At 43.7% G+C, this 20686-nt stretch overlaps 1 protein-coding gene across 1 annotated transcript in view; it reads right to left on the bottom strand.

The window, feature by feature from the left end:
• The window catches only part of LOC124720151 (probable cationic amino acid transporter), a 444710-nt gene that overhangs the window by 159633 nt on the left and 264391 nt on the right, over positions 1-20686 (bottom strand). The window lies entirely within an intron of this gene.

Raw genomic sequence — 20686 nt, 5'->3', positions numbered from 1 at the left:
TAACTGTCTGTCTATTGTTTTACCTGTCTGCTTCGTATGTATTTTATTACCATCATCATCCCTCTGTTCTTTCTTTTAAGTTCCACGATTTCTTTTCGCCATGTTACTCTTTAAGTCTCCGATTTTATCGCCTGTTTTTGTTATTTATTCTCTTCATCTTTTTAACAAAGTCTGTAGTCTGAAGACCGGCGTACTGAGCTGCTGCCAGCCCGCTCCCTTCGGGGGAATTGAAATTCAATAAAGCAAAGAAAAAAGAAAAATGAAAACAGCCCCGGTAGCCAGTGAACTCCTGACGACAATGGCGGAGATGGTCCTCGAAAGCTCCAGCATTTTATTCGAACTGACGCGGCTGGAAAACCAAGAACGTTTTATTCAACAATCATGGTGAAAGAATATTAATGACGTGATTCGCTGGCCACAGACCTATCCTCTGTCAAAGCGAGGAAGAATTACAGGAATTTTGCAAAAACAGACATAATGTTTGCAGGGATACCGCAATCACTTTTTGGTGGAATGTTACTTATAATCCGTCATTGATTGCAAAATATTTTACACATGACCAGTTTCCGTTCCTCTAGAGCCATCTTCAGATCTGAAATGACAATGATACTAATTTTCTATTTCACAAATGGAAGCCTATTTCGTCTTATCTGATCAACATGAAATGTACCAGAGCGTACCTGCAATTTCGATTACAGGAGTAACCCGTCCACACACAGAAACCCTTACATGCTGCGTCACATTAAATTGGTTGGCAGAATGCACGTCATTTATATTAATTATAAAACCCTTACTGACAGGTGGCGTCCGGTTCATTTGTTACATTACCTATGCACCTACCGTATTAAGTACGTTTTTCTGATTTGCTTTTATCTCTAAAAATACTTGGTTAAGATCTATAGTTGCCAAGGTTAAAATCTGTACTTGTCAAAATTAAGATACACAATATAATTATCGTTTTTGTACGATCGCAAACAAAGGGCGATTTCTATATCCACGGCGCTGGTGTAGACTTGTTTTCCTCCGTGGTCTGCTTCCGTGGTTCCCGCTTTTTCGGTGCACTCAGTCACGAACAGTGAACAAAACTTAGACATTCTACATAGAGCTCATAAGGGACGGTTTCTTGACATTTTAGAAGAAGTTGAAATACTGGGTGCTGCAAAAAGGTACGGCCAAACTTTCAGGAAACATTCCTCACACACAAAGAAAGAAAATGTGTTATGTGGACATGTGTCCGGAAACGCTTACTTTCCATGTTACAGCTCATTTTATTACTTCTCTTCAAATAACATTAATCATGGAATGGAAACACACAGCAACGGAACGTACCAGCGTGACTTCAAACACTTTGTTACAGGAAATGTTCAAAATGTTCTCCGTTAGCGAGGATACATGCATCCACCCTCCGTCGCACGGAATCCCTGATGCGCTGATGCAGCCCTGCAGAATGGCGTATTGTATCACAGCCGTCCACAATACGAGCACGAAGAGTCTCTACATTTGGTACCGTCGTTGCGTAGACAAGAGCTTTCAAATGCCTCAATAAATGAAAGTCAAGAGGGTTGAGGTCAGGAGAACGTGGAGGCCACGGAATTGGTCCGCCTCTACCAATCCATCGGCCACCGAATCTGTTGTTGAGAAGCGTATGAACACTTCGACTGAAATGTGCAGGAGCTCCATCGTGCATGAACCACATGTTGTGTCGCACTTGTAAAGGCACATGTTCTAGCAGCACAGGTATGAAATCGTGATAACATGCTCCATTGAGCGTAGGTAGAAGAACATGGGGCCCAATCGATACATCAACAACAATGCCTCCCCAAACGTTCACAGAAAATCTGTGTTGATGACGTGATTGCACAATTGCGTGCGGATTCTCGTCAGCCCACACATGTTGATTGTGAAAATTTACAATTTGATCACGTTGGAATGAAGCCTCATCCGTAAAGAGAACATTTGCACTGAAATGAGGATTGACACATTGTTGGATGAACCATTCGCAGAAGTGTACCCGTGGAGGCCAATCAGCTGCTGATAGTGCCTGCACACGCTGTACACGGTACGGAAACAACTGGTTCTCCCGTAGCACTCTCCATACAGTGACGTGGTCAACGTTACCTTGTACAGCAGCAACTTCTCTGACGCTGACATTAGGGTTATCGTCAACTGCATGAAGAATTGCCTCGTCCATCGCAGGTGTCCTCGTCGTTCTAGGTCTTCCCCAGTCGCGAGTCATAGGCTGGAATGTTCCGTGCTCCCTAAGACGCCGATCAATTGCTTCGAACGTCTTCCTGTCGGGACACCTTCGTTCTGGAGATCTGTCTCGATACAAACGTATCGCGCCACGGCTATTGCCCCGTGCTAATCCGTACATCAAATGGGCATCTGCCAACTCCGCATTTGTAAACATTGCACTGACTGCAAAACCACGTTCGTGATGAACACTAACCTGTTGATGCTACGTACTGATGTGCTTGATGCTAGCACTGTAGAGCAATGAGTCGCATGTCAACACAAGCACCGAAGTCAACATTACCTTCCTTCAATTGGGCCAACTGGCGGCGAATCGAGGAAGTACAGTACATACCGACGAAACTAAAATGAGCTCAAAGATGGAAATTAAGCATTTCCGGACACATTTCCCCATAACATCTTTTCTTTCTTTGTGTGTGAGGGATGTTTCCTGAAAGTTTGGCCGTACCTGTTTGTAACACCCTGTATACACGTACAAAAATAAAGATCCGGATTTAATCCTCAACGAGGAAAGCGAGTTCAATCACAACGCCTATTTTAGTCTTTACGACGACTTACTGAGATGGTCATTGTTGCGTATAGAAGTCCAAGCCGAAGGATGAGAGATGTGAATAAACTGGAAGATGCGTGCAGCGCCTGGCGTCTTTGGCGGGCACTCCTGCACGGCCCTCTTACCCACGGCGGTGTACGTCAGACGACTGAACGGATCGGCACAACACCGAAATAGCGGGAACCACGGAAGCTGACCATGGAGGAAAACAAGTCTAGACCAGAGCCAAGGATATAGAAATAGCCCTTTGTTTGCGATCGTACAGAAACGAGAATTATATTGTGTATCTTAATTTTGACAAGTACAGATTGCACCTTGACAACTATAGATCTTAACTAAGTATTTTTACAGATAAAAGCAAATTAGAAAAACCTACTTAATACAATATGTCCATATGTAATGTAACAAATGTACCGGACGCCACCTGTCGGTAATAGTTTTATAATTAATATAAATGACGAGCACTCTGCCAACCAATTTAATGTGACGCAGCATGTGAAGGTTGCTCAGTGTGGACGGGTTACTCCTGTAACCGAAATATCAGGTACGTTCTGGTACATTTGATGCTGATCAGATAAGACGAAATAGGCTTCAATTTGTGGAATAGTAAATCAGTATCATTATCATTTCAGGCCTGAAGATGGTTCTAGAGGAACCGAAACGGTCATGTGAATAAATATTTTGCAATCAAGACGGATTATAAGTAACACTGCCATTACAGGAATGAACAGTCTTGTGAGACTGGCGAGAACACGGCAAGTGCCAATACCCGATTTCCCAGAAACTTCGCTGACTGGAAGAGGAATCAAAGTAAGCTACCACGTTCCTCGACTTACCTCTAGGCACTCGACAGGCAGAATTACTGATAGCCTTGGGAGAACCAGGCATGACATAATTCTTCCATCTCGCGTGCAAGATGTATGAGACAGGCGAAATACCACCAGACATCAAAAAGAATTTAATATTCCCAATTCCAAAGAAAGCAGGTACCGAACTGTCACTGTAATAAGTCACGGTTGTAAAATACTAATCCTTTACAGAAGAATGGAAAAAACTGGTAGAAGCCGACCTCGGGGAAGATCAGTTTGGATTCCGTAGAAATGGACGAACACGTGAGACAATACTGACCGTACGTCTTATCTCAGAAGACGGCTTAAGGAAAAGCAAATCTACGTTCATGGCGTTTGCAGATTTAGAGAAAGCTTTAGACCAGGGATCCCCAAACTATTTTGGACAAGTGACCCCTTTTCCAAAATGAACTGTTACCTCAGACCCCCATGGCCAAATTACCTACTTTTAAGATCAACCCCCTTATTCATAATGGCCTGATAACTTAAATCAGCTGCTACAGAGTGTTATTTTTCATTCTGACTTAGGTCAATAGAAGAAGACAGAGTGAGAATTAGCAATGCCTTAAGTTAGCAGACTATTATGAATAAGGGGGCCTATCTTGAAAGTTTTAAAGAAGAACTTGTGTTAATTTAATAGGAGTCTATTTTTACACCTCGTCGACCCCCAAAATCAGTTTTCGTTTATGTCGACCCCTAGGAAACCGATATCGACCCCTTGGGGAATCCCTGCTTTAGACAATGTTGATTGCCGTACTCTCTCTGAAATTCTGAAGGTAGCAGGGGTAAAAAACAGGGAGCGAAATGTTATTTTCAACTTGTATAGAAACCAGACGGCAGTAATAAGAGTCGAGACGCAGGAAGGAAAGCAATGGTTGAGAATGGAGTGAGATAGATTCCACATTTCTAGATTTCCGGGAAGCATTTGACATGGTGCGCAATTGCAGTCTCTTAAGAGGACCACACCGTGGTTCAGGTCGAAAAAAATCCATTTTCGGTTTTCATCATATTTCGATAGATTAAGGTTTTATTACTCTGAAAAGGATTTTCCTGAAAAAAATTTTTTTCGAGCTTATGTGCCAAGCCCACTTTTCGGTCAGCCACTTTTCTGCATATATTTTAGATCTTTATATCCCCAACATTGCACGTTAGGGACTTTTTTTTATTCCCGAGTGTGCTGCCTATTCTTGGAATGCAACGGTCGGTGTTCTTTTGTTTCTGCTGTTTGCAAACAACACGCTTTGAAACACGCAGTTAGTTTTGTTCAAGTGTGATTGCGATTAATTGTTACAGAAAACTTGCAGGTATACTATGGGCAGGCAATTAGGAGAAATAAAGAAAATCTGGAGGCAGTGAAGAGAGATGTTTGGGCGATATTCTTCCATAAGTCGTCTACTCACGATAAGCCATGTCATGGATGGTGTCCCTCAGGAGAAAGTTCGTGGTGCAAATACAATAGGGCTCAGGCTACTAAAGGATCTTATTCTCACCAGCATTCTCTTCCTGCTGCTGTTATTACAGCAATTAAACCTATTTTCAGAGACTTGGCTCATCCTGACCTTCTAAGGAAATGTCTGCATGGGCAGACACAGAACCCAAATGAATGTTTCGACAGCATAATTTGGAACCGCCTTCCTAAAACTGTATTTGTTGGTACGCAGACAATGATACTAGGAGTTCATGATGCTGTTATTACATTCAATTGTGGTAATATTGGAAAGTGTTGGGTACTGAAAAAGCTGGGAATTAATCCTGGAGAAAATATGATCACTGGGCTGCAACAGTTCGAAAAAATGAAGATAGCCGATGCAGACAGGTCTGTATCTAACACGGCCAAGAAAGCAAGACAAACATCCAGGAAGGTGAAAAAGAAGCTGGAAGGCCTGCTAGAGGCCAAAGAAGGGCCATCATATGCAGCAGGACAGTTTTAATTAACTGTAAGTAACAAATTTGAAAAGTTTTTTCTTTTAAAGTCAATTTGCCGCAAATTAAAATTTTCAGTACATATGCCCCGTTGTATCAGAAACTATCATAGATAAATGAATGAAATTTTCAGAGACTCTGCATAACATTAAAAGCCACCTCTGGTACTACATTCATTAATATTCCCCCATTAGGAAGCTCACAAAAATATTTTCTGCAGAAAAAATTAATAATTCTTGTTAATAAATTTAAAAAAGTATTTCTTAAAAACTATAAAATGGAAGAAGTAGATTTTAGTACAGTTGCGTATTAGCATCATGTAACATATAGTAAAAATATTAAGGTCCTGCATCAAATAGTTTTTTTCCGAAATGGGTCAAATACTTGCCTAAATTAACATGGGTTAGATAGGCAGGTGTGGTCCAGTTAACGAAGATACGAGCATGTGGAATAAGTTAACAGATATATGAATGGTTCAGACACTTTCTAAGCAATAGAGCCCAGTATGTTGTCCTCGACGGCGAGTGTTCATCAGAGAGAAGGGTATCGTCAGGAGTGCCCCAGGGAAGTGTGATAGGACCGCTGTTGTTATGTATACAGGGTGTTACCAAAAGGTACGGCCAAACTTTCAGGAAACATTCCTCACACACAAAGAAAGAAAATATGTTATGTGGACATGTGTCCGCAAACGCTTAATTTCCATGTTAGAGCTCATTTTAGTTTCGTCAGTATGTACTGTACTTCCTCGATTCACCGCCAGTTGGCCCAACTGAAGGAAGGTAATGTTGATTTCGGTGCTTGTGTCGACATGCGACTCATTGCTCTACAGTACTAGCATCGAGCACATCAGTACGTAGCATCAACAGGTTAGTGTTCATCACGAACGTGGTTTTGCAGTCAGTGCAATGTTTACAAATGCGGAGTTGGCAGATACCCATTTGATGTATGGATTAGCACGGGGCAATAGCCGTGGCGCGGTACGTTTGTATCGAGACAGATTTCCAGAACGAAGGTGTCCCGACAGGAAGACGTTCGAAGCAATTGATCGGCGTCTTAGGGAGCTCGGAACATTCCATCCTATGACTCGCGACTAGAACGATGAGGACACCTGCAATGGACGAGGCAATTCTTCGTGCAGTTGACGATAACACTAATGTCAGCGTCAGAGAAGTTGCTGCTGTACAAGATAACGTTGACCACGTCACTGTATGGAGAGTGCTACGGGAGAACCAGTTGTTTCCGTATCGTGTACAGCGTGTGCAGGCACTATCAGCAGCTGATTGGGCTCCACGGGTACACTTCTGCGAATGGTTCATCCAACAATGTGTCAATCCTCATTTCAGTGCAAATGTTCTCTTTACGGATGAGGCCTCATTCCGACGTGATCAAATTGTAAATTTTCACAATCAACATGTGTGGGCTGACGAGAATCCGCACGCAGTTGTGCAATCACGTCATCAACACAGAGTTTCTGTGAACGTTTCGGCAGGCATTGTTGGTGATGCCCCGATGGGGCCCCCTGTTCTTCGACCTACGCTCAATGGAGGACGTTATCACGATTTCATACGGGATACTCTACCTGTGGTGCTAGAACATGTGCCTTTACAAGTACGACACAACATGTGGTTCATGCACGATGGAGCTCCTGCACATTTCAGTCGAAGTGTTCGTACGCTTCTCAACAACAGATTCGGTGACCGACGGATTGGTAGAGGCGGACCAATTCCGTGGCCTCCACGCTCTCCTGACCTCAACACTCTTGACTTTCATTTATGGGGGCATTTGAAAGCTCTTGCCTACGCAACCCCGGTACCAAATGTATAGACTCTTCGTGCTCGTATTGTGGACGGCTGTGATACAATACGCCATTTTCCAGGGCTGCATCAGCTCATCAGGGATTCCGTGCGACGGAGGGTGAATGCATGTATCCTCGCTAACGGAGGACATTTTGAACATTTCCTGTAACAAAGTGTTTGATGTCACGCTGGTACGTTCCGTTGCTGTGTGTTTCCATTCCATGATTAATGTGATTTGAAGAGAAGTAATAAAATGAGCTGTAACATGGAAAGTAAGCGTTTCCGGACACATGTCCACATAACATATTTTCCTTCTTTGTGTGCGAGGAATGTTTCCTGAAAGTTTGGCCGTACCTTTTTGTAACACTCTGTATACGTAAATGATCTGGTGGAGAGAGTGGGCAACAATCTGCGGTTGTTTGCTGACGATGCTGTGGTGTACGGTAAGGTGTCGAAGTTGAGTGACTATAAGAAGATACGACTTAGATAAAGCTTCCAGTTGGTGTGATGAATGGCTGCTAGCCCTAAATGTGGAAAATGTAAGTTAATGCAGATGAGTAGGGAGATCAGACCTGTAATGTTCGGATACAGTATCACCAGTGCCCTGCTTGACACAGTCACACATATCTGGGCGTAGCGTTGGAAAGCGATACGAAATGTAATGAACATGTGAGAACTGTGGTTGGGAAGACGAGTGGTGGACTTTGGTTTCTGCGGTGAATTTTTAGGTAGAGTGGTTCACCTGTAAAGGTGACTGCATATAGGACGCTGGTGCTACCTGTTCTTGAGCACTGCTCGAGTGTTTGGGTTAAGCACCAGGTCGGACTGATGGAAGGCATCAAAGCAATTAAGAGGCACACATATAATTGCGTAGGCTTCCGCGGCCAGAGTCAGTCGACGCAAAAGTTTTCTCGGTTTGGTACCGCCCTATAACGTAAAAACTACAGCTGCTGGAGAAAAACCAACGTTTCGGCCACGATTGCACCGGCCTTCTTCTGGGTCTAATCTCTGCAATCGTGGCCGAAACGTTGGTTTTTCTCCAGCAGCAGCAGTTTTTAAATTATGACGGGGTACCAAACCTAGAAAACTTGTATGTCAAGAAGCAGACAGTTAGATCTGTTAACGGTTGGTTCGCACAACAAGTAAGAGCTACGGAGATGCTTCTGGAATCCCTCGAGGGAAGGCGACGTTCTTCTCGAGAAACACTACTGAGGAAATTTATAGAACCGCCGTTTGAAGCTGACTGCCGAACAATTCTACTGCCGCCAAAATACACTACTGGCCATTAAAATTGCTACACCAAGCAGAAATGCAGATGATAAACGGGTATACATTGGACAAATATATTATACTAGAACTGGCATGTGATTACATTTTCACGCAATTTGGGTGCATAGATCTTGAGAAATCAGTACCCAGAACAACCATCTCTGGCCGTAATAACGGCCTTGAAACGCCTGGGCATTGAGTCAAACAGAGCATGGATGGCGTGTACAGGTACAGCTGCCCACGCAGCTTTGACACGATACCACAGTTCATCGAAAGTAGTGACTTGCGTATTGTGACGAGCCAGTTGCTCGGCCACCATTGACCAGACGTTTTCAATTGGTGAGAGACCTGGAGAATGTGCTGGCCAGGGCAGCAGTCGAACATTTTCTGTATCCAGAAAGGCCTGTACAGGACCTGCAACATGCGGTCGTGCATTATCCCGCTGAAATGTAGGGTTTCGCAGGGATCGAATGAAGGGTAGAGCCACGGATAGTAACACATCTGAAATGCAACGTCCACTGTTCAAAGTGCCGTCAGTGCGAACAAGAGGTGACCGAGACGTGTAACCAATGATACCCCACACCATCACGCCGGGTGATACGCCAGTATGGCGATGACGAATACACGCTTCCAATGTGCGTTCACCGCGATGTCGCCAAACACTGATGCGACCATCGTGATGCTGTAAACAGAACCTGGATTCATCCGAAAAACGACGTTTTGCCATTCGTGCACCCAGGTTCGTCGTCGAGCACACCATCGCAGGCGTTCCTGTCTGTGCTGCAGCGTTAAGGGCAACCGCAGCCACGGTCTCCGAGCTGATAGTCCGTGCTGCTCCAAACGTCGTCGAACTGTTCGTGCAGATGATTGTTGTCTTGCAGACGTTGATCGAGACGTGGCTGCACGATCTGTTACAGCCATGTGGATAAGATGCCTGTCATCTCGACTGCTAGTGATACGAGGCCGTTGGGATCCAGCACGGCGTTCCGTATTACCCTCCTGAATCCACCGATTCCATATTCTGCCAACAGTCATTGGGTCTCGACCAACGCGAGCAGCACTGTCGCGATACGATAAACCGCAATCGCGATAGGCTATAATCAGACCTTTATCAAAGTCGGAAACGTGATGGTACGCATTTCTCCTCCTTACACGAGGCATCACAACACCGTTTCACCAGGCAACGCCGGTCAACTGCTGTTTGTGTATGAGAAATCCGTTGGAAACTTTCCTCATGTTAGCACGTTGTAGGTGTCGCCTCCGGTGCCAACCTTGTGTAAATGCTCGGAAAGCTAATCATTTGCATATCACAGCATCTTCTTCCTGTCGATTAAATTCGCGTCTGTAGCGCGTAATCTTCGTGGTGTAGCAATTTTAATGGCCAGTAGTGTAAATTCCCTGTAAGGTTCAAATGGTTCAAATGCCTCTGAGCAGTATGGGACTTAACATCAGAAGTCATCAGTCCCCTAGACTTAGAACTACTTAAACCTAACTAACCGAAGGACAGCACACACGTCCATGCCCTAGGCAGGATTCGGAACTGCGACCGTAGCAGTTGCGCGGTTCCGGACTGAAGCGCCTAGAACCGTTCGGCCACAACGGCCGGCTTCCCTGTAAGGACTTCAAAGAGAAGCTACGAGAAATTAGCGCTGATACGGAGGCATATATAAAGTCGTTTTCCCCTCGCTTTATTTGCGAGTGGAACAGGAAAGGAAATGGCTAGTAGTGGTAGATGGTATACTCCGCCACGCACCGTACGGTGGCTTGTGGAGTGTGTATGTAGATGTAGCTGTAGACAGGGTTGTAACCTATCCTCAATCTGTACATTGAACAAGCAGTAAAGGAAATCAATGAGAAATTTGGAGTAGGAATTAAATTACAGGCAAAACAAATAAAACTTTTGAGGTTTGCCGATAACATTGTAATACTGTCAAAGACAGTAAAAGAGTCGGAATAACAGTTGAACGGAATGGACAGTAACTTGAAAGAAGGATATAAGATGAACGTGAACATAGCAAAACAAGGATAATGGAATCTAATCGAATTAAATCAGGTGAAATGAAATGTCGTGTGGCTAGGGCATCCTGTCGGGTAGAACTGTCGCCTGGTGCAGGTCTTTTGAGTTGCTCAGCTATGGAGGCGGACATTAAATCAGGTGATGTTGAGTTAATTAGATTACCAAATGAGACACTTAAAGTAGTAAAGGGGTTTTGCTATTTGGGGAACAAAATAAGTAATGATGGTCGCCCGCATCTCGTGGTCGTGCGGTAGCGTTCTCGCTTCCTACGCCCGGGTTCCCGGGTTCGATTCCCGGCGGGGTCAGAGATTTTCTCTGCCTCGTGATGGCTGGGTGTTGTGTGTTGTCCTTAGGTTAGTTAGGTTTAAGTAGTTCTAAGTTCTAGGGGACTTATGACCACAGCAGTTGAGTCCCATAGTGCTCAGAGCCAATGATGGTCGAAGTAGAGAGGATATAAAATATAGACTGGCAACGGCAAGGAAAGCGTTTCTGAAGAAGAGAAATTTGTTAACATCGAGTATAGATTTAAATGTCAGGAAGTCGTTTCTGAAAGTATTTGTATGGAGTGTAGCCATGTATGGAAGTGAAACATGGACAATAAATAGTTTGGACAAGAAGAGAGTAGAAGCTTTCGAAATGTGGTGCTACAGAAGAATGCTGAAGATTGGATGGGTAGATCACGTAACTAATGAGGAGGTATTGAATAGGATTGGGGAGAAGAGAAGTTTGTGGCACAACTTGACAAGAAGGGGGGATCGGTTGGTAGGACATGTCCTGAGGCATGAAGGGATCACAAATTTAGTATTGGAGGGCAGCGTGGAGGGTAAAAAACGTAGAGGGAGACCAACAGATGAATACACTGAGCAGATTCAGAAGGATGTAGGCTGCAGTAAGTACTGGGAGATGAAGAAGCTTGCACAGGATAGAGTAGCATGGAGAGCTGCATCAAACCAGTCTTCGGACTTAAAATCACAACAACAACAACTCGACCGTTTCTGAGAAAATGACGGTCAAAGTTTTCGAAGTACTTTTTGTGCCTTTTAGGGAGTAAAGGGTTCAAATGGAGCGCAAGAACGCTGGCTAACGTCGCAGATTCGCAGTTTTGGGCCCTGTGTTCGAAACGGGAATATTACTTTTATTTTTGTTTTTTACTTATCCGCCCATGTCCCTAGAAGAGTAGTATACGAATGTTTTCCACCGTATTTTGAAATAACGTTGTCCTTCTTTCGTCAACTAATGGTACATTCGGTGAGTAAATTAAAGAAAGAAGACAATGAATGAATGGAAAAATTATTTGAAACTGTTCACGATCAGTACCATAGAAGAGAATTAACGAAATATTCCTGAAGAATAAACATGACAGTCGAAGAAGGAAGAATTTCTACAGGAGTGTAATATAAGAACATGAGAATTTAAAAAGATTGGAAGATCTTAAAGTACCACAACGCTTGTATATATTATACAATAAATGTATCATACTTATATTGTAACAAATAAGCCCTCAGTCACAAATATTAAGTCAAAATTGACCTGGTTTCTACGCTGCTATGAGCGTCGTCTTCAGAATTGGACTAACTGTACTAAAACATATTAGGTATATAGTACATTAATAAAATTAAAGTTTGTACTGAGTGGAAAAGATTCAGTACTTACAAGTCACATATTAAAAAAGATCTGAGCCGGAAAGGCGACGTCATGGACAGTTGTGAGATGGCGAGCCGCCAAGGGCTGCTCGTACTGTGGACAAGGGTTGCAACACGGCTGAGGTGCCCACTTCAGAAAGTGTGGGCAAGTAAACACGGTGTTGCTACGAGCGCCATCTAGTAGCCGCAGAAACAACTAGGCTACTGTACATCCAAAATTAGACACATGAAATTGTGATGCAGCTGATTCAGGCATAACAGGATGAAGTACATATTTATCTGCTTTAAATGGAGATACATTTTGTAACATAAAAAACATTACTTATGACATACAAGAAAACATCAAAGATGTGACAGGAAAACAACATTTTGGTAAACTGCATGAGGAAGCCTGAATCAAAGATCAAGCAACGGCTTTATACTGTCGAAAAAGTTTTTATTTCGCAGCTGCAGCTGTTCGTTGAGAATGAGGCCGTCATGACGAGTGAGATGTTTGAAAATCTCAAATTCCTCGAAGACATCTTTTCGGTATGCAGAATATTGTTACCGCCTGTGGCTTTAGGCACGTGTCCAGTAATTAAGAGATGATCGGCAAAGGATGAATTTAGGGGACTGGTGCCGTTCTTTCTCAAAAGATGTTCTTTACATCTGACGGTGAAAGCACGTCCGGTTAGCCATATATAATAGGAGGAGCAAGTATCGCAGATGATCTTATAAACGCCAGAACTTTCTGTAGGGGAGCGAATGGATTTCAAATTATGAATGGAGTTTCTCTTTAGATTATTATTAGTAGAGAAGGCAACGTTGCAGTTGTATTTGTTGCGAAGCATGCGCTGAATCTGATAGGAAATGGGTCCTATGAAAGAAGGAATAGAAAAACGTTTTTTTTTGGGTTAATTTCAGCGCATTAGGTGTTGAGCGTGGTAGTTCTTGCAGTTTTCTTTTTTAGGATATCGTCCACTATGTTAGGCGTATATTCATTATTGACTGCTATGGTTTTAGGTAAATTAATCTCCTCATTAAACTTTTCTGTTGAAAGTGGTATGGAGGTGGCTGGGTGGACGGCAGAGTGAAAAAAGGCCATTTTTTGAGACTGTGGATGAAAAGAGGAAGCAGGCACGATTTGGTCAATATACCTTTCTTTTCGAAAAGTATTGAAAGTGATGTTATTGTCTTCTATTGGAAGCGTCAAGTGTAAATAATTTAATTTGCGGTTATCGTTTTCGAGTTCAATAGTGAAAGAAATTTCTTCATGGAGGTCGTTAAAAAGTTTAAATATATGATCAATTCTATCGGCGGGTCCGTTATAGATGACTAGAATATCATCAACGTATCTTGTGTAAGAAAGGATACCTAGTGAAGCGGCTGAGACACGGTTAAACAGCTTTTTTTCCAAGGAATTGATAAAGATGTTGGCGAGGATGCTTGCTAAAGGGTTGCCCATAGCGAGCCCATCAGACTGCTGGTACAGTTGTCCGTTGAATTCACTTATTGTGAAATCGAGTCATAATTCTGGAATTCAGATAACACACTCGTTTCGCCTAACTTGATAATAAACATTCGTGAAAGAGCGGGAGGATGAGATTAGCGTTTAACGTCCCGTCGACAACGAGGTCTTTAGAGACAGAGCACAAGCTCGGATTAGGGAAGGACGGGGAAGGAAGTCGGCCTTGCCCTTTCAAAGGAACCATCCCGCCATTTGCATGGAGCGATTTAGGGAAATCACGGTAAATCTAAAACAGGATGGCCGGACGCAGGATTGAGCCGTCGTCCTCCCGAATGCGAGTCCAGTGTGCTAACCACTGCGCCACCTTGCTCGTTAACATTCGTTTCACTGCTGCGGACAGGGATTGATAAACGACAAAAAATAAAAATTAAAAAAATTATAGGGATTCGGACACGGCATGAAAAAGCGAGAGGCCGCGATATTAGGCTGTGTTCCACCAGCTGTGCTGAGTCTATAGCGCCCTAAAAGGCAAGTACAGTACGCCTAAAATTTTGAAAGTCGATTTCTCAAAAGCGTTGACTACGAGGGGCGTTTGAGAAGTCCGTGCAAAAGTAAAAACTACCTACTTACGTCTTTGGGGTAAACCCTTTTTTATTTTTCGACATAGTCTCCTTTTAGACTTACACACTTCGTCCAACTGCTGTTCTAATTTGTTGATCCCTTCTGAATAATAGGAATTGTCCAAGTCTGCAAAATACCTATTAGTTGCTGCAGTCACCTCCTCATCTGAACAAAATCTTTGTCCTGCCAGCCGTTTCTTCAAATTGGGGAACAAATAGTAGTCCGAGGGAGCCAACTCTGGAGAATAGGGGGGATGTGAAACGAGTTGGAATCCTATTTCCATTAATTTTGCGACCACAACTGGTGCGGTGTGTGACAACTGGTGCGGTGTGTGCTGGTGCATTGTCGTGATGGAAAATGACTTTTTTGCTGTCCAATCGCCACCATTTTTCTTGCAGTTCGGTTTTCAGACGGTTTAATAACGATGAATAATATGCACCTGTAACAGTTTTACCCTTTTCCAGATAGTCGATAAGCATTATCCCTTGCGAATCCCAAAAGACAGTCGCCATAACCTTTCAGGCAGAAGGATTGGTCTTCGCCTTTTTTGGTGCAGATTCTGCCTTGGTAACCCATTGTTTAGATAGTTGTTTGGTCTCAGGAGTATAGTAATGTATCCATGTTTCATCCACAGTGACGAAACGACGCTTAAAGTCCTGCGGATTCGTCTTGAACAGCTGCAAACCATCCTTGCAACACTTCCCACGATTCCGTTTTTGGTCAAGTGTGAACAATCGCTGAACCCATCTTGCGGGTAGCTTTCTCGTGTCCAAATTTTTATGTAAAATATTGTGTACCCGTTCATTCGAGATGCCCACAGCACTAGCAATCTCACGCACCTTCCATCACCATATCACGGATTTCATCAATGATTTCTGGAGTCGTAACCTCCACAGGGCGTCCAGAAAGTTCAGCATCACGTGTGTCCATATGGCCACACCGATAATTTTGAAACCACTTATAAACTGCCCAAATCGAATGTGCAGAGTCACCGTAATGTGTATCAAGCTTCTCTTTAGTCTCTTGAGGCGTATTGCCTGTCACAAAGTAATGTTTAATCACTACACGAAATTCTTTTTCGTCCATTTTTTGACAATCACTTGACTTCCGTGATTCACACGAATGCCAAACACAAAGAAAGAGGGCAATATGGCGGAACCTTGGTGTGCGTTCTTTCCAAAGACGCCGCTAACTAAACATGACCTCGATACGCGACGGTGGTGCCATCTGTCGGACTCTCCAGGGACTTTTCAAACGCCCCTCGTATGTACACACAGGCGAAGGCACGTGTTCGCTTGCTCTGGTACCTCTTCCACTGAGCGAAGTCTCCCGGGTATCTGAGTGTGGCACTTCCCGTGTTCTCCTCGTCAGTGTAAAGCAATGGAAGTGGGAAGTAGTGAGGAGTACTGGAAAGGCTGGCACCGAACTTAACGTAAAAAGTGGGAACCACGTAGTAGACGAAGTGCAGTAATTCTGCTACCTTGCAAGAAAACAAGAAGCTGTTGCACAATGCAAAGAGGGAAAGCGAAGGCGTATTGATGTACACTTCAATTTTTGGTATCGAACATGCTCTGCCATTTGACTCACCATAACAACTGCAAGTTGCAACCCTGTGACGAAACGCGCCGCTCTTCTTTGGATCTTCTCTATCTCCTCCGTCAACCCGACCTGGCACGGATCCCACACTGATGAGCAATACTCGAGTATAGGTCGAACGAGTGTTTTGTAAGCCACCTCCTTTGTTGATGGACTCCATTTTCTAGGGACTCTCCCAATGAATCTCAACCTGGCACCTGCCTTACCAACAATTAACTTTATATGATCATTCCACTTCAGATCGTTCCGTATGCATACTCCCAGATATTTTACAGAAGTGTTTGTTCTGCTATCATATAATCATAAAATAAAGGTTCAAATGGCTCTGAGCACTATGGGACTTAACATCTATGGTCATCAGTCCCCTAGAACTTAGAACTACTTAAACCTAACTAACCTAAGGACAGCACACAACACCCAGTCATCACGAGGCAGAGAACATACAATAAAGGATCCTTCTTTCTATGTATTCGCAATACATTAAATTTGACCCTTAACATAGACAAGTGTAATGTATTGCGAATAGATAGAAAGAAGGATCCTTTATTGTGTGATTCTATGATAGCGGAACAAACACTGGTAGCAGTTACTTCTGTAAAATACCTGGGAGTATGCGTACGGAACGATTTGTAGTGGAATGATCATATAAAATTAATTGTTGGTAAGGCGGGTGCCAGGTTGAGATTCATTGGGAGAGTCCTTAGAAAATGTAGTCCATCAACAAAGGAGGTGGCTTACAAAACACTCGTTCGACCTATACTCGAGTATTGCTCATCAGTGTGGGATCCGTACCAGGTCGGGTTGACGGAGGAGATAGAGAAGATGCAAAGAAGAGCGGCGCGTTTCGTCACAGGGTTATTTGGTAAGCGTGACAGCGTTACGGAGATGTTTAACAAACTCGAGTGGCAGACTCTGCAAGAGAGGCGCTCTGCATCGCGGTGTAGCTTGCTCGCCAGGTTTCGAGAGGGTGCGTTTCTAGATGAGATATCGAATATATTGCTTCCCCCTACTTATACCTCCCGAGGATATCACGAATGTAAAATTAGAGAGATTCGAGCGCGCACGGAGGCTTTCCGGCAGTCGTTCTTCGCGCGAACCGTACGCGACTGGAACAGGAAAGGGAGGTAATGACAGTGGCACGTAAAGTGCCCTCCGCCATACACTGTTGGGTGGCTTGCGGAGTACAAATGTAGATGCAGATGTAGATGTAAGTACAGCGTGACAGTTATTGAACTATAGGGAAAAAAAACGTAAATTCGTTACAAACTGGAGGGTGCGCACACTTTATTCAACATGTAAACGTCACTACAGATATTCGGATTTAGGTTATGGCATGTTCGACATATATGCCGTCATCGGCCATGATGTGGCGCAGACAAATAGCGAAATCCTGCATGACCCGCTCATGTGTCGGAACATAGATGCTGTCGATGACCTGCTGAATGGCTGGTTTCAGCTCAGCAATGGTTTAGGGGTTGTTGCTGTACACCTTGTCTCTAATACAGCCACACAAAAAAGGAGTCGGGTGTGTTCAGACCCGGAGAATATGGCGGCCAATCGAGGCCCATGCCAGCGGCCTCTGGGTACCCCAGAGCCAGAATGCGGTCCCCAAAGAGCTCCTCCAGGACATCAAACACTCTCCTGCTCCGATGGGGTCGAGCACGGTCCTGCACGAACCACATCTTGTCGACATCAGGGTCGAATTTTTTTTAAGTACTTCATATTCTACCCCCCCCCCCCCCTCCCCCCACCCCTTTAAAATGGTCTCGACATTTAGAATTCATAGTAATAATAATGATACCCTACTGGCTATTAAAATTGCTACACCACGAAGATGACGTGCTATAGACGCGAAATTTAACCGACAGGAACAAGATGCTGTGGTATGCAAATGATTAGCTTTTCAGACCATTCACACAAGGTTGGCGCCGGTGGCGACACCTACAACGTGCTTACATGAAGAAAGGTTCCAACCGATTTCTCATACACAAACAGCAGCTGACGGGCGTTGCCTGGTGAAACGTTGTTGTCATGCCTCGTGTAAGGAGCAGAAATGCGCACCATCACGTTTCCGACTATGATAAAGGTCGGATTGTAGCCTATCACGATTGCGGTTTATCGTATCGCGACACTGCTGATCGCGTTGGTCGAGATCCAATGACTGTTAGCAGAATATGGAATCGGTGGGTTCAGGAGGGTAATACGGAACGCCGTGCTGGATCCCAACCGCCTCGTATCACTAGCAGTCGAGATGACAGGCATCTTATCCGCACGGTTGTAACGGATCGTGCAGCCACATCTCGATCCCTGAGTCAACAGATGGGGACGTTTGCAAGACAACAACCATCTGCACGAACAGTTCGACGACGTTTGCAGCAGCACGGACTATCAGCTCGGAGACCGTGGCTGCGGTTACCCTTGGCGCTGCGTCACAGACAGGAGCGCCTGCGATGGTGTACTCGACGACGAACCTGCGTGCACTTATGGCAAAACGTCATTTTTTCGGATTAATCCAGGTTCTGTTTACAGCATCACGATGGTCGCATCCGTGTTTCCCGACATCGCGGTGAACGCACATTGGAAGCGTGTATTCGTCATCGCCATACTGGCGTATCACCCAGACTTATGGTATGGGGTGCCATTGGTTACACGTCTCAGTCACCTCTTGTTCGCATTGATGGCACTTTGAACAGTAGACGTTACATTTCAGATGTGTTACTATCCGTGGCTCTACCCTTCATTCGATCCCTGCGAAACCCTACATTTCAGCGGGATAATGCACGACTGCACGGGCCTTTCTGGATACAGAAAATGTTCGACTCCTGCCCTGGCCAGCTCATTCTCCAGACCTCTCACCAATTGAAAACGTCTGGTCAATGGTGGCCGAGCAACTGGCTCGTCACAATACGCCAGTCACTGCTCTCGATGTACTGTGGCATCGTGTTGAAGCTGCATGGGCAGCTGTACCTGTACACGCCATCCGACCTCTGTTTGACTCCATGCCCAGGTGTATCGAGGCCATTATTACGGCCAGAGGTGGTTATTCTGAGTGCTGATTTCTCAGGATCTACGCACCCAAATTGAGGAAGAATGTAATCACATGTCAGTTCTAGTATAATATATTTGTTCAATGAATACCCTTTTATCATCTGCATTTCTTCTTGGTGTAGCTATTTTAATTGCCAGTAGTGTAATAAAAACCACTACACAAAAAGGGAGATAAGACCAACCCAGACAACTACAGAGGAATCTCCCTCCTAGATTACACATACAAAATTATATCCAAGATCCTATATGAAAGAATCAAGGAGCAATTAGAACAGGAGTTTGGGGAATATCAGGGAGGTTTCAGACCATGGAGAGGCTGTGCAGAGCAGACAATTAGTTTAAAATTGATTATGGCATAGTACAAGAAACAGAACAAACACCTGGCAATAACATTTGTAGATTTTAATAAGGTATATGAGTGTTCAAATGGTTCAAATGGCTCTGAGCACTATGGGACTCAACTGCTGAGGTCATTAGTCCCCTAGAACTTAGAACTAGTTAAACCTAACTAACCTAAGGACATCACAAATATCCATGCCCGAGGCAGGATTCGAACCTGCGACCGGAGCGGTCTTGCGGTTCCAGACTGCAGCGCCTTTAACCGCACGGCCACTTCGGCCGGCAACCGTATATGAGTGTCTCCACAGACCTTCAGTATTAAAAATTTTAAGAAATCTAGGACTCCATGCAAAACTAATTAACATAATACAACTCACTCTAACCAACACCAAATCAAAAGTGAAGTTTAGAGGAGAAATTTCGGAACTATTCCTCATAAAAACAGGCTTAAGACAAGGTGACTGCCTATCACCATTACTGTTCAACTGTGCACTGGAATACATAATGAGAGAATGGTACAAGGACAATCCAAAGATGATAGGAATTGGAAGTGCAAAAGATGATATTAGCTTAAACTGCTTGGGATTCGCTGATGATCTTGCTCTCATAGTCAACACCGTTCAAGAAGCCAGGCAACAAGTGAAATCAATACAAGAAATAGCAGAGGAAGTAGGTCTTAGAATATCATCTGAGAAAACGGAGATTATACTATCTGATCCACCACTTGCAAACAAAATTACAATAGGAGAACAGGAAATCAAAATTGTTGATAAATTTAAATATTTAGGCGAAATAATAACATACAATCTAAATGAGAAGCCATCATGGCAGAATAGAATAAAAAACTGAACTACGCAAATGACATTACTAAAACTATACACAACAAAAAAGGCTATCTATAGAGGCAAAATGAAAACACTATAAAACATTTACACAACCAGAAATAACGTATGCAGCTGAAACTATCTTCAAAACAACTAATACAGCAGAAATTGACAGAATACTAAAATTAGAAAGAAGAATAATTAGCACATGTATAAATAAACAGTATAAAATAAATGGAGAATAGCATCAAATGAAACAGTATATAAGAAAATAGAAACAGTCATGATCACAATCAGGAAGAAACGCGTTCTCAGTCTTTGGACATCTGATGAGAACTCCAGAAAACAGAATTAATAAAAAAATACAAAAATTGTGGAATAGCAAGAGCGACATTAAATGGATCACAGAAATTAAGGAAGATATAAAGAACTCCAAATTACAGTAGATGACCTAAAAAACAAGACAGAGAAAATCAGAATACTGCAAGAGCCACAAACCAGACTACAAATGA

This window comes from Schistocerca piceifrons, chromosome 11 (genome assembly GCF_021461385.2).
Source record: "Schistocerca piceifrons isolate TAMUIC-IGC-003096 chromosome 11, iqSchPice1.1, whole genome shotgun sequence".
NCBI lineage: Eukaryota > Metazoa > Arthropoda > Insecta > Orthoptera > Acrididae > Schistocerca > Schistocerca piceifrons.
This window is presented reverse-complemented; position numbering and strand designations above follow the sequence as displayed.